The sequence below is a fragment of the Oncorhynchus mykiss genome, chromosome 17 (genome assembly GCF_013265735.2).
Source record: "Oncorhynchus mykiss isolate Arlee chromosome 17, USDA_OmykA_1.1, whole genome shotgun sequence".
NCBI lineage: Eukaryota > Metazoa > Chordata > Actinopteri > Salmoniformes > Salmonidae > Oncorhynchus > Oncorhynchus mykiss.
In genome coordinates this window covers 78,826,003-78,839,319 of record NC_048581.1, presented here as the reverse complement: position 1 = coordinate 78,839,319, position 13,317 = coordinate 78,826,003, and the positions used below count along the sequence as shown (strand labels likewise).

At 44.7% G+C, this 13,317-nt stretch overlaps 1 protein-coding gene and 1 pseudogene across 7 annotated transcripts in view; one reads left to right on the top strand and one right to left on the bottom strand.

Annotated features, from left to right (window-relative positions):
- Positions 1-13,317, bottom strand: part of LOC110494637 (forkhead box protein J3) — a 166,571-nt gene that overhangs the window by 75,089 nt on the left and 78,165 nt on the right. The window contains exon 1 of one of the 6 annotated variants that reach the window (XM_036948242.1): positions 9,469-12,685. The exons of 4 other annotated variants lie outside the window; for them this stretch is intronic. The gene's annotated coding sequence lies outside the window, so the exon portion shown is untranslated. Of the gene's footprint in view, positions 1-6,640; positions 9,432-9,468; positions 12,686-13,317 lie in introns of those variants that run through there. One more of the 6 variants, XM_036948241.1, reaches the window with a different exon arrangement.
- The window catches only part of LOC110493264, a 95,193-nt pseudogene continuing 84,801 nt past the window's right edge, over positions 2,926-13,317 (top strand). Inside the window, exons 1-2 of the transcript XR_005036719.1 lie at positions 2,926-2,962; positions 3,121-3,702. The product of XR_005036719.1 is annotated as a phosphopantothenate--cysteine ligase-like (transcript). The remainder of the gene's footprint in view (positions 2,963-3,120; positions 3,703-13,317) is intronic.

The window sequence follows — 13,317 nt, the reverse complement described above, 5'->3', positions numbered from 1 at the left end:
CCTGCCTCACGAGGAGCCTGCCTGTTACGCGAATGCAGTAAGCCAAGTAAAGTTGCTAGCTAGCATTAAACGTATCTTATAAAAAACGATCAACGACTGTCGTTGCTCCAATGTGTACTTAACCATAAACATCAATGCCTTCAAAATCAATACACAAGTATATAATTTTTAAACCTGCATATTTAGCTAAAAGAAATCCAGGTTAGCAGGCAATATTAACCAGGTGAAATTGTCTAACTTCTCTTGCGTTGTGCAATGTAACAGGAATAGACTCATGGAATGCCACCCGTTAGATAAAATACTGAACGGAAAAAACTTTTTGTTTGAGGTGATAGTTTCCGGATTTGACCTAAGGCTCGTATTTCTGTGTGTTTATTATAGTTATAGCAGTCTGACTGAGGGGTGGAAGGCAGCAGCAGGCTCGTAATATTCAAAGGTAGAGTGGGGCAAAAAAGTATTTAGTCAGCCACCAGTTGTGCAAGTTCTCCCACTTAAAAAGATGAGGCTTGTAATTTTCATCATAGGTACACTTCAACTATGACAGACAAAATGAGAGAAAAAAAATCCAGAAAATCCCATTGTAGGAATTTTAATGAATTTATTTGCAAAATATGGTGGAAAATAAGTATTTGGTCAATAACAAAAGTTTCTCAATACTTTGTTATATACCCTTTGTTGGCAATGACAGAGGTCAAACGTTTTCTGTAAGTCTTCACACACTGTTGCTGGTATTTTGGCCCATTCCTCCATGCAGATCTCCTCTAGAGCAGTGATGTTTTGGGGCTGTTGCAGGGCAACACGGACTTTCAACTCCCTCCAAAGATTTTCTATGGGGTTGAGATCTGGAGACTGGCTAGGCCACTCCAGGACCTTGAAATGCTTCTTATGAAGCCACTCCTTCGTTGCCCGGGCGGTGTGTTTGGGATCATTGTCATGCTGAAAGACTCAGCCACGTTTCATCTTCAATGCCCTTGCTGATGGAAGGAGGTTTTCACTCAAACTCACAATACATGGCCCCATTCATTCTTTCCTTTACACGGATTAGTCGTCCTGGTCCCTTTGCAGAAAAACAGCCCCAAAGCATGATGTTTCCACCCCCATGCTTCACAGTAGGTATGGTGTTTTTTGGATGCAACTCAGCATTCTTTGTCCTCCAAACACGACGAGTTGAGTTTTTACCAAAAAGTTATATTTTGGTTTCATCTGACCATATGACATTCTCCCAATCTTCTTCTGGATCATCCAAATGCTCTCTAGCAAACTTCAGACGGGCCTGGACATGTACTGGCTTAAGCAGGGGGACACGTCTGGCACTGCAGGATTTGAGTCCCTGGCGGCGTAGTGTGTTACTGATGGTAGGCTTTGTTACTTTGGTCCCAGATCTCTGCAGGTCATTCACTAGGTCCCACCGTGTGGTTCTGGGATTTTTGCTCACCGTTCTTGTGATCATTTTGACCCCACGGGGTGAGATCTTGCGTGGAGCCCCAGATCGAGGGAGATTATCAGTGGTCTTGTATGTCTTCCATTTCCTAATAATTGCTCCCACAGTTGATTTCGTCAATTGCAATTGATTTTGTCTATTGCAGATGCGGTCTTCCCAGCCTGGTGCAGGTCTACAATTTTGTTTCTGGTGTCCTTTGACAGCTCTTTGGTCTTGGCCATAGTGGAGTTTGGAGTGTGACTGTTTGAGGTTGTGGACAGGTGTCTTTTATACTGATAACAAGTTCAAACAGGTACCATTAATACAGGTAACGAGTGGAGGACAGAGGAGCCTCTTAAAGAATAAGTTACAGGTCTGTGAGAGCCAGAAATCTTGCTTGTTTGTAGGTGACCAAATACTTATTTTCCACCATAATTTGCAAATAAATTCATAAAAAATCATACAATGTGATTTTCTGGATTTTATTTCTCATTTTGTCTGTCATAGTTGAAGTGTACCTATGCTGAAAATTACAGGCCTCTCATCTTTTTAAGTGGGAGAACTTGCACAATTGTTGGTTGACTACTTTTTTGCCCCACTGTATAATTATTATTATTAATCTGTATCGCCTTTTTTTGTCCTCCAATAATTGGTATCGGAGTTGAAAAATCAGAATCGGTCGACCTCTAGCCTCAACACTTAGGAGGCCCAGGTAAGAGATTACCACTCCACACACAGACCCAATTTGATCCGGCTGAGGCCGTCACTGTCGCTTTCACAAACCAGGGGTTTTCCTCATTTAAATACATTTTGTGTGGTGCACACTTGAACTGAGTGGAAGAAACACCTGGACAAATTCATTTATATTTAGAGGTGCACAACTGAGTGGAAGAACCCACAAACAGCTTCTCTCTTGGATCAGCTTCTCTCGGTTTGATCCCCCTCGGATTAATGGCTGATTTGGTATTAGAGGTGGACATTAAATATTTTAATCCAACAAATTCTTGACACGAGTTCCCTACCTTTTTATTACACAAAGAGCACTGACTGAATCCCTGTCATGTGTTTGTAACTAAGGCTGATGTCTCAATCAAACACAGTGCAGACATGTAGTGCCAAACCCTTCAGTCAGGCATCATCCTCAGTGAGGCAATAGGGTGAGTAATGACAGCCTGCAGTCCTCACCTTAACATCACAGTAGATTACACTGTCTCCTTTGTGGTGTTGTGAGAGAATGGAGGAGAGGAATTGTGTTGGAAACTCACCCCTCCCACATTCCCCTCCTGCTAAATTGTTGCAGACGCCTACACTTGGCAAGCGTTTCATAGTTTCGTACCTACTTATAGCTCCATATAGGCTATTTCAAGTAAGTACCTTTAAACGTTTAAATGAAGTTGGGATCTTTAACGTTAAGAAAAATTCCTTACCGAATCTCCCCCCCCCACAATATTACAATCACAGTGCCGTTATCACAAAACACCCATGTTATAGCCCAACCAGACTATATGGCTATAAAGGCCGAGGGAAAGTTGTGCAATACATGTAAAACCAGAGAGGAAGAGGAAAACATTTGGCTACTTTGGTGAATTTGCGAGGCATGCAAGACAATTAATACATATCCAAATGGTTCTGCCCGCCCCCCTGCCTTCTACCACGAGCTGGCTTACGCGCCCGCCCACCCCTCTGCCTTCTACCACGAGCTGGCTTGCCCGCCCGCCCCTCTGCCTTCTACCACGAGCTGGCCCGCCCTTCTGCCTTCTACCACGAGCTGGCTTGCCCGCCCGCCCACCCCTCTGCCTTCTACCACGAGCTGGCTTGCCCGCCCACCCGCCCGCCCCTCTGCCTTCTACCACGAGCTGGCTTGCCTGCCCGCCCGCCCGCCCCTCTGCCTTCTACCACGAGCTGGCTTGCCCGCCCGCCTCCCGCCCGCCCCTCTGCCTTCTACCACGAGCTGGCTTGCCCGCCCGCCCGCCTCTCTGCCTTCGCCCACGAGCTGGCCCGCCCGCCCCTCTGCCTTCGCCCACGAGCTGGCCCGCCCGCCCGCATTTCTGCCTTCTCCCTCAAGCTGGCCCGCCCGCCCCTCTGCCTTCGCCCACGAGCTGGCCCGCCCGCAACTCTGCCTTCGCCCACGAGCTGGCCCGCCCGCCCCTCTGCCTTCGCCCACGAGCTGGCCCGCCCGCCCCTCTGCCTTCGCCCACGAGCTGGCCCGCCCGCCCGCCTTTCTGCCTTCTCCCTCAAGCTGGCCCGCCCGCCCCTCTGCCTTCGCACACGAGCTGGCCCTGGTCTTGCGAGCACGGGGTAGTCTTGGTTGCTGAGCGGGTGGGGGTGTTTTTGTCTCATAATATGAAATGACAGTAGGCTACCGGTATAGCCTGTATCGATTACCCTTTTCAGATATAATGGTATGTGGCCCCTTGAAAGCACCTTGCCTACGGCATGTTTGTTAGTCAGTTAGGGTTGGCTACACTACGGCTTTTTAATCTGCCGACACAAAACATTCTCTGAAGAGAAACAGCATTTTACTTGTCTGTAAAGTAGTGTCGCTTCTGAAGTGGGACTAACTTCCAACACTAGGCGACCAGAACTGTCAATCCTAGCCTGCCTATTGGGAAGACCACTTGCCTAAAAAAGTACTTTAAAGTTTGTTAAATAACGCTCCTTACCAAGACATTTAGTAGAAAGAAGGCACATCTAGCTATCATACCATAAAACAAATTAAAAATAAACAGCAGCACATCAATGAGCAACATTTATTGTTGTCAGGGAAACAAAATAACATACGCTGAAGCAGAATTCTACTGTCTGAAACGAGACAGACGCCCTTTTTTTTTTATGTCTGAAAAGTTCAATTATCCACACGTTACTGTAGCTGCTTTCTGTGTCTGTAAAGGGTCATGGTAGATTGAACTTCATCACCCGGCCAGAGGTCATTCAGAAGTAAAAGGAACCATTACAATGAATTGACCTGAAATCGTATGATTTTTTTCTTAGCCTTTTAAATGGGAAACCGCTAAAAAGAAAACCAGTAACAGTTCATAGAAATCATCCATTTGTCACATCCCTACTTTGACGACCTATTGTTTTCATCACCACGCAACAGAACCTAGTAGATGTATTCTTAACCCGGAATCATTTCCGATCCCAGAGAAAGGGATATCCAGCCTCCAGTCACACTTCCAGATGTACAACTCATGATGAGTACCAGACCAGTGTTTTTCTGCACTTATCTGCAATTTCTACAATGAACAACTTTTTACTCCAGTCATGCAGCCGTTACAGTTTAGACTTCAGTGCAGCATAGGTCTGTCTGCCTACACAACAACAATAGACTCATGGCCATGATACTAGTGCTACACATTCACTTTACACCCAGACATGATGAAAATGCATACAGTTACATATCACGGTTTCATTTTTGGACCATATTTTAGCGATTTGACACCAATTATCGATTTGTACCATAGGTACCGTGATGTTCTTTTGGTACCGTGATGTTCTTTTGGTACCATAGGTACCGTGATGTTCTTTTGGTACTGTGATGTTCTTTTGGTACCGTGATGTTCTTTTGGTACCGTGATGTTCTTTTGGTACCATAGGTACCGTGATGTTCTTTTCGTACCATAGGTACCGTGATGTTCTTGTTGGTACCATAGGTACCGTGATGTTCTTGTTGGTACCATAGGTACCGTGATGTTCTTGTTGGTACCATAGGTACCGTGATGTTCTTGTTGGTACCATAGGTACCGTGATGTTCTTGTTGGTACCATAGGTACCGTGATGTTCTTGTTGGTACCATAGGTACCGTGATGTTCTTGTTGGTACCATAGGTACCGTGATGTTCTTGTTGGTACCATAGGTACCGTGATGTTCTTGTTGGTACCATAGGTACCGTGATGTTCTTGTTGGTACCATAGGTACCGTGATGTTCTTTTTGGTACCATAGGTACCGTGATGTTCTTTTTGGTACCATAGGTACCGTGATGTTCTTTTTGGTACCATAGGTACCGTGATGTTCTTTTTGGTACCATAGGTACCGTGATGTTCTTTTTGGTACCATAGGTACCGTGATGTTTTTTTTGGTACCATAGGTACCGTGATGTTCTTTTTGGTACCATAGGTACCGTGATGTTCTTTTTGGTACCATAGGTACCGTGATGTTCTTTTTGGTACCATAGGTACCGTGATGTTCTTTTTGGTACCATAGGTACCGTGATGTTCTTTTTGGTACCATAGGTACCGTGATGTTCTTTTTGGTACCATAGGTACCGTGATGTTCTTTTTGGTACCATAGGTACCGTGATGTTCTTTTTGGTACCATAGGTACCGTGATGTTCTTTTTGGTACCATAGGTACCGTGATGTTCTTTTGGTACCATAGGTACTGTGATGTTCTTTTGGTACCGTGATGTTCTTTTGGTACCATAGGTACCGTGATGTTCTTTTGGTACCATAGGTACTGTGATGTTCTTTTGGTACCGTGATGTTCTAATGGTACCATAGGTACCGTGATGTTCTTTTTGTACCATAGGTACCGTGATGTTATTTTTGGTACCATAGGTACCGTGATGTTCTTTTGGTACCATAGGTACCGTGATGTTCTTTTGGTACCGTGATGTTCTTTTTGGTACCATAGGTACCGTGATGTTCTTTTGGTACCGTGATGTTCTTTTTGGTACCATAGGTACCGTGATGTTCTTTTTGTACCATAGGTACCGTGATGTTCTTTTTGGTACCATAGGTACCGTGATGTTCTTTTTGGTACCATAGGTACCGTGATGTTCTTTTGGTACCGTGATGTTCTTTTTGGTACCATAGGTACCGTGATGTTCTTGTTGGTACCATAGGTACCGTGATGTTCTTTTTGGTACCATAGGTACCGTGATGTTCTTTTGGTACCGTGATGTTATTTTGGTACCATAGGTACCGTGATGTTCTTTTTGCACTAGTTGGCAGTACCAATGCAAAAACACCATTATTTCATCCTATAACTTGCTCTCCATCTTTTTCAATAGAAAGCTACTGATCAAACTAGTTCTCATGCTCTTATCCCAATGCAGCAGAGATAGTGGGCAATATGTTTGGAACGTCGAATTGCAATACATATCGGAACCTAAGTAACGTTGATAATATCGTATTGCGAGTTCCCTGGCAAATTCCAAGCCCTAATGAACGCTGCATTCAAAACTGACAGAATCAAACACTTAACAATAAATATTTATACCAATGATGGTTAAATACTGCCCACAGCCTGGCCTGTTGGTGTGTGTGAGGAGAGCGTGACGGTAGCTTGGCGACGGAGAGAGGAAAGGCTCTGCGAGCTCCCTCTGCTACGCCTGAAGATCTGGCACACAACTCACAACAACAGTGATGTAACCTGGTAACAAGCTTTTGGCATCATCTCTCTCCACTGAAACCCTGGCCATACCTTCCATATCAACAGACTGGTTCCAGCGCTGGAGAAGCCCTTGTTTTCCTACTGATATGAAGGGGGGAAACAGGGAGGGGTGGGAACCACGCTCACCTGCCCAGCAGACAAAGTGAGATTCCTCACTTTTTCCAGCCCTGGAGGCACAGGGCTTATTGGAGGACTTATGTTTTTTTAAACAGAAACTAAAATAGCAACACGGCTGGCCATTGTGATTCCACGTGAGCTTTTGTAATGGTGCCGTGTGAACGCCCCAAGTGGGTCTCATCTTTAAAAAACGAAAAAGTAGGTAATGGCAGTGCCAAGGCAACGGCTTTAATGGCAGTATTCCTTGTCAATTAAAGTCTTAAAGTGGTTATGTTAAATCCACTCAGAGGAAGAGAAGGAACATTAACAACAGCCTTCTTGAATTTTTAGGATGTGTCAATTATCACTTCACTGCTCACACTGCTGAGCACATTGTTGGGCTTATTGAAGACCACAGCCAAGCTGGGCTCTGAGACAGCTGCTATTTTCAGTCGGTGGTCCTCACAGTGTGTGTGTGGAGTAGGATTGTGGTGGCGAGTTATGTTATGTTGAGAGCCTGTTTTATGTTGGTTGGGTCTGGTGATTGAGTGAAGTAGCCAACGGTATAATGTAGTATATTGCAGGGGAGGTGGGTTCTCCGATTCCCCTGTTCCCACCTCACCAGTGGCTGATCATCATACTTCAGAATTATACTTCCAATTAGAGGAGAGTGCCACTGTGTGGTGTATGGGTCAGTTTATTGCTACACATAGCCAGGCGGAAGAGACTAGTCAACATTGCAAACCTTAATGCTGGGTTTCTTTTAAACCCACTGGACCTAAAAAAGGCAAGCAGGCAAAGAAATGAACACCTTCACTCTTGTTGCTATGAGCATAACATACTAGTGAGGGGGCTCCAATCACTTAGTATCAAACAAACCAGACAAATCAACAGTCTACATGGATGTGCATGTATGTCAACATTAAGCTGAAGCAGACACCAGCCCATCCAGTCAGGGCTGGATGAGGCCCAGCCAAAAAGCTCCAGCCTCCAGGCTGTCACAAGGCAGACAACAGGCTCTGTGACCCCTACATGCAGACATGGTCAAACAGGCACTGGAAACAAGAGAAGGTTATCTGAATGGAAGCTGCAGTAATTACGCCATTTGGGGATATTACAGATTTTCTCAGCCGTCTGCCGTTATTCACGGTAGTGTTCAGAGCCAAGCGTCTGAGCTGAGAGAGAGAGCTGAACACGCAAGCAGGCAGGCAAACACAAGGCCCTCAGCTCATTGTGCAATCTGCAGCAGGCCCTCATACAAAAAGCACATACACCATTCCAGTAATTCAATAAGCCTTTCCAATGAATTACACCAGTGATGAGGGGTTTGTCTCTCTGTCCTGAACAGCTTGGCTGGGAGGTGGCCTTTATGTAGGGAGCAGTGGTGGTGCCCTGACACCGACCATGCAAACCCAATTACCCTGGTCCCCGGGCCTGGAGGCCCGCATTAACACACTCACCCCTTGGGAGCTCGACTCCATGCCAGCCTGGCAGTTAGACAGGGAGCGGAAGAGGGAGAGAGAAAGAGAGCATGCATGCTGAATCACAAATAGGCCACTTAAGGCACTGGCAGGAGGACCGTTTGTGGCATTATTGAGAGCCTTTCCCTCATCAGCATTCCCCAGATCCTGTCCAATAAGCCACAATTAAATCCTGAGCCTGGCTCTGGGGCAGGCAGGCAGCAAGCTAAGGAGGCGCTGGCGCTAGCACTGCCTCAGGACCAGAGAGGTTTCGCTCCAGTGTCGTCAGTAGCTACAGCAAACTCACATTATCAGGAAGTCTTCTAAATCCTCCTGCAATTATAATGTATAGAGACTCTACCTGAATAAAACAAGAAACTGCTGTGTCTTCATTTTGAGTTCCAGCTCAATATGGTGTATTTGTGAATCCAATATCATCCCCTTCGAAAATGACTGTGCACAAGCACTCTTCCAAGGGCGGCAGGTAGCCTAGCGTTTAGAGCGCTTGGCCAGTAACCAAAAGGCTGCTGGTTCGAATAACCGAGCAGACAAAGTGATAAATCTATCGATGTCCCCTTGAGCAAGGCACTTAACCCTAATTTACTCCAGGGGTGTAAAACACATTTCACTGCACCGATCCGGTGTATGTGACAAAAACAAATCAATTAAGTCGCAACCGAAGTGTGTTAAAATGAGAACAAGCTGAATTTGCCCAAGCATGAGTTAAAGGAATTACCTGGGTGGCAAAGCATGATCAGAAATCCCTGCAGAGCTAGAATGTCATGAATTTGAAATGGAGACAGGGTTCAGGCTAGGCCGCTCCGGTTGGGCATTGATGACATACAATAACGTCAAATGACACCCAACGACACAACAGCAGTTAAGCCCATTTAGTGCTAAAAGTCAAGAAAAATAAACAAGACTCTAAATTGGAAGAGTGGAGCTTTGGTTCAGTCAATTAGAAGTTCTCCTCGTCAAAGCCTAAACATTTTCTTCACTTGGGACGGCATTAACATTTGGGTTATAATTAAAAACGTTTCGCTTTTTAATCAACATCCAATCTCTCAAAAATAATTAGCAGCATATTAAAGTGTTTACTGCCTGATGGAGCTGGTTGCTGTTGAAGAGCTGCTCTTTGACTCGTGGACGTCCAGCGTTTTACTGCACCTCCATCCAGGCACCGCCCGCAAGCTCCCTCCCCTCCCTCTTTAAATGCTCAAAAGGCCGTACTGTACATGAGATGACACAGCCCAGTGTCCAATGGAAAACGCATGCAGCACAGCACACAATAACATAGTATAGAACAGACTGCAGCAGTGTATGTCTAACATAAAGCTTGAGCACACACACCAAGAGCATGATGGGCATTCATGGCACATCGCAGAGGGGGTGGCCGGGTCACCATCATAAAACCATGCCCTTTCCCCAGAACGATAAATCCTCTGCATTTCAGGTTGCACAACACCACAGGATAGCAGGGATTAAAGGATTAAGTCACAGGTCAATAGTTTCATCTTTTGTTGGCGCTCCAGCTTAGCCTCTGCTCTGCTAAGGCAATGTACCCGTTTGGCACAGGGCAGGCAGGCAGGGCAGGTTCTCTTTGCAGAGGACTGCTGATGTGATGTCAGAGCGCTCCGTGTGTGTGCAGTAGGGGGACAGAATGCCATTGTCAGCTCTGTGTGTGACCCTAAAGCTCCATCACTGGGTCACAGCCAGCACACAGACAGTGCCCCCTTGGTGGCCCATATTTTCACTGCCAGGAAAAATAATGGCTAACTCATCCATTACAGAGAGAAATGCTCTACATTGTTTCTGGAGAGAGATTCCATTCGAGAGTGATAGAACTACTGCTGAGTATTCTGTTAGCTCCAGTAATGACAAAGGTGTCACAGAGAGTGGAGGAACCACAATCAGCTGTGGAATTTGACCAAGGTTATCATGAGTCACCAGGCCTCAGTCATGGTCATACATTCATCTGGCATTCTCTAGAAGCCTTCCATGCTAATCTGAGTAGAGCAGCCCAGCTTCCTTCTCTCCCTGGCTGATAGAGACCTAAAAACCTCAGCCGGCGGCTTTAGGCCAGATGGTGGAATGAAAGATTTGGAGATAGACAGGCTTTTAGCATATTCACCTGCAGCGCTGCACGTATACCCAAACTTCTGTACTTTCTCGATACTAGAACATGAAAAACGATTCCATACAAATTTTTGTAGCTTTCAGTACTCTGTCAAATGTCTCACGTCGTCTACTGATTGAGAGAAGATCAAGTCTATCAGCGCAGCCGATATTCCCTTATAGCACGAGAGCAGTGCCGTGACTCTAAACCATTGCTAGCTCTAACCTGTCCTGAGGAACCACTGGGAGTCTGGGCTGCATCATGTAAAGCACTCCACTCATTCTGCACAGAAGTTAACACACTTGAATAATGCAATGTGGCATGTAGAAAATATTCATTAGTGTTTGCAAAACAATGTCCACACAGGCTAGAAAACACCGGTAGCAACCAGCTTTGTACGCTACCTTTCCTTGGTAGCTTACAGCTGAAGTCCACATCAATTCACACCCCTAGTGACCTTGTGATAATATGCTAACGATAATGCAAAATATTGCGGATTGAATAAAGATTTGTGACATTCACATAAGGCGTCAACATGCTTCAGTTCGGCAGGCGCCTAGCTGAACCGAACGAGTGTGATCGCATATTCAATTAAAAAGACCTTCGCTTGAAAAACGAGGGGAGGGGGGGGAAAGCAGCAATAGTACCGTTTGTCCATTTTGAGACGCCGTAGCCAGTATCCACTTCCTCAAAAAAGGTCAGAATGAATATCAAGTTAGATTTCTTAAGTTGTCATTGCAGAGATCTTAGTTGGATGTAAAGACGCGTGACTAAGATGTCTGGTGCAGTATCTCAATGAAATGTTTTGCATGAAAACAAAATCTATTAAAGTATCCCTACTGTTGACCAATCACAGACGAAGGGGAGAAGACTTCCGCTACCAACTTCGGCTTGCTTCCAGAAAACAAAAAAGTCTAAATGATGTCATAATATATGCACAAACTCTAGCGAACTGTTTTTGGGAAGCATGCGGACGCTTTTAGTCCCCCCCACCTCAAGTCTCTCCCAGTCAATGATGCAGTTCGTCAACAATTCGTTATTTTAGAACAACTTATTACGGACTCGAGAGTCATGATTAGTTTTGCTGAGTGACTCGTTAATATTAGTCGCTCATTTGACCTGCTGGCTGGCCACAATGAATTCTACAGGCTCCTCCGGCTCAGGAGACGTGCGCCGACCAACAGCTGTCTGTCATATGCTTGCAGGAAAATAAATCATGTTGCAGGTAGCATACTGAAAAAGACATGTTAAGTACTGATAATTGATCGCATGGTGCTAGAATGCAATTAATTGATTATTGAATGTTATGGGCAGCTTTGTAGAACCAAAACACACACACTTTTTACAAGCCTGTCACAAATGACAGCGCCAATAAGCCCCTTATGGTGAACGACATGTGAACGAGAGGCTTGTAGAACTATGAATATCTCGAGTTTTCAGTTCATTGTTCGCTGGTAGGGGGTCCTGCATGTTCTGGGAATTACTGATTCAAATGAATGAAATGAGCCAAAAGATTCATTATTTTGACTGAACGAGTCAAAGATCAGAGTCTTTAAAAAGAGCCGAACTTCCCATCACTACTTTACTCAAGCGTCGAACTGACTCTGTGTGTGTCTGAGAGAAATCATGTGTCTTAAAGGAGACAACGCACACTTTTATAAAAGATTGCTTCTTCTTTGCAAATGTAGTTGATCAGTATAATAAGTCCCAAATGGAAGGAAAACAGATTGTTTTGGCTGATGTCATGGGGCTACAGGAAGAAAAACTCACTGCATGCACACAGTCCTATCGAATATGCATTCACCTGTATTATGAATATGCCAAGGCTACTTTTCCAGGTAGCTTCAACTAATTTGGTTACCAAGAGAGCACACTATTTATCTGGGTGTGTAGGAAGAATAGAGGGGGAAGGTAATGGTGTGAGTCACTGTAGCTTTGCCCTTTGCTGTTGAAACACCTCCAGGCGAAAGGGAATAATCAACAAGATATTGCTCATAAAAAAGGGCATAACAGGTCATCACTAAACCAGAGGATCTATCATGAGACCAGGCATATCATTTAGATTTAAAAGCTCTATGAAAGCAATCATCTCCCAAAGCCAAGTGCATGATGTTCAAATGAAGCGATGGCAATTTCAGACACACTGTCCAAACAGCCAATGTGAAGCAGTATCAGACTGTGAAATCACTATGGGAACTCAATAGAGGTCGACCGATTAATCGGAATGGCCGATTAATTAGGGCAGAATTCAAGTTTTCATAATCGGAAATCAGTATTTTTGGACACCGATTTGGCCGATTTGTTTTTATTTTTTTTTCAAACCTTTATTTAATCTTTATTTTACCAGGCAAGTCAGTTAAGAACACATTCTTATTTTCAATGACGGCCTCGGAACGGTGGGTTAACTGCCTCGTTCAGGGGCAGAATGACAGATTCTCACCTTGTCAGCTTGGGGGATTCAATCTTGCAACCTTACAGTTAACTTGCCCAACGCTCTAACCACCTGCCTTTCATTGCACTCCACAAGGAGACTGCCTGTTACGCGAACGCAGTAAGCCAAGGTAAGTTGCTAGCTAGCATTAAACTTATCTTATAAAAAAAACAATCAATCCTAATCAATAGTTAACTACACATGGTTGATGATATATTACTAGTTTATCTATTGTGTCCTGAGTTGCATATAATCGATGCGGTGCGTATCGTTGCTCCAATGTGTACCTAACCATGAACATCAATGCCTTTCTTAAAATCAATACACAGATGTATGTATTTTTAAACCTGCATATATAGCTAAAAGACATCAAGGTTACCATGCAATATTAACCAGGTGA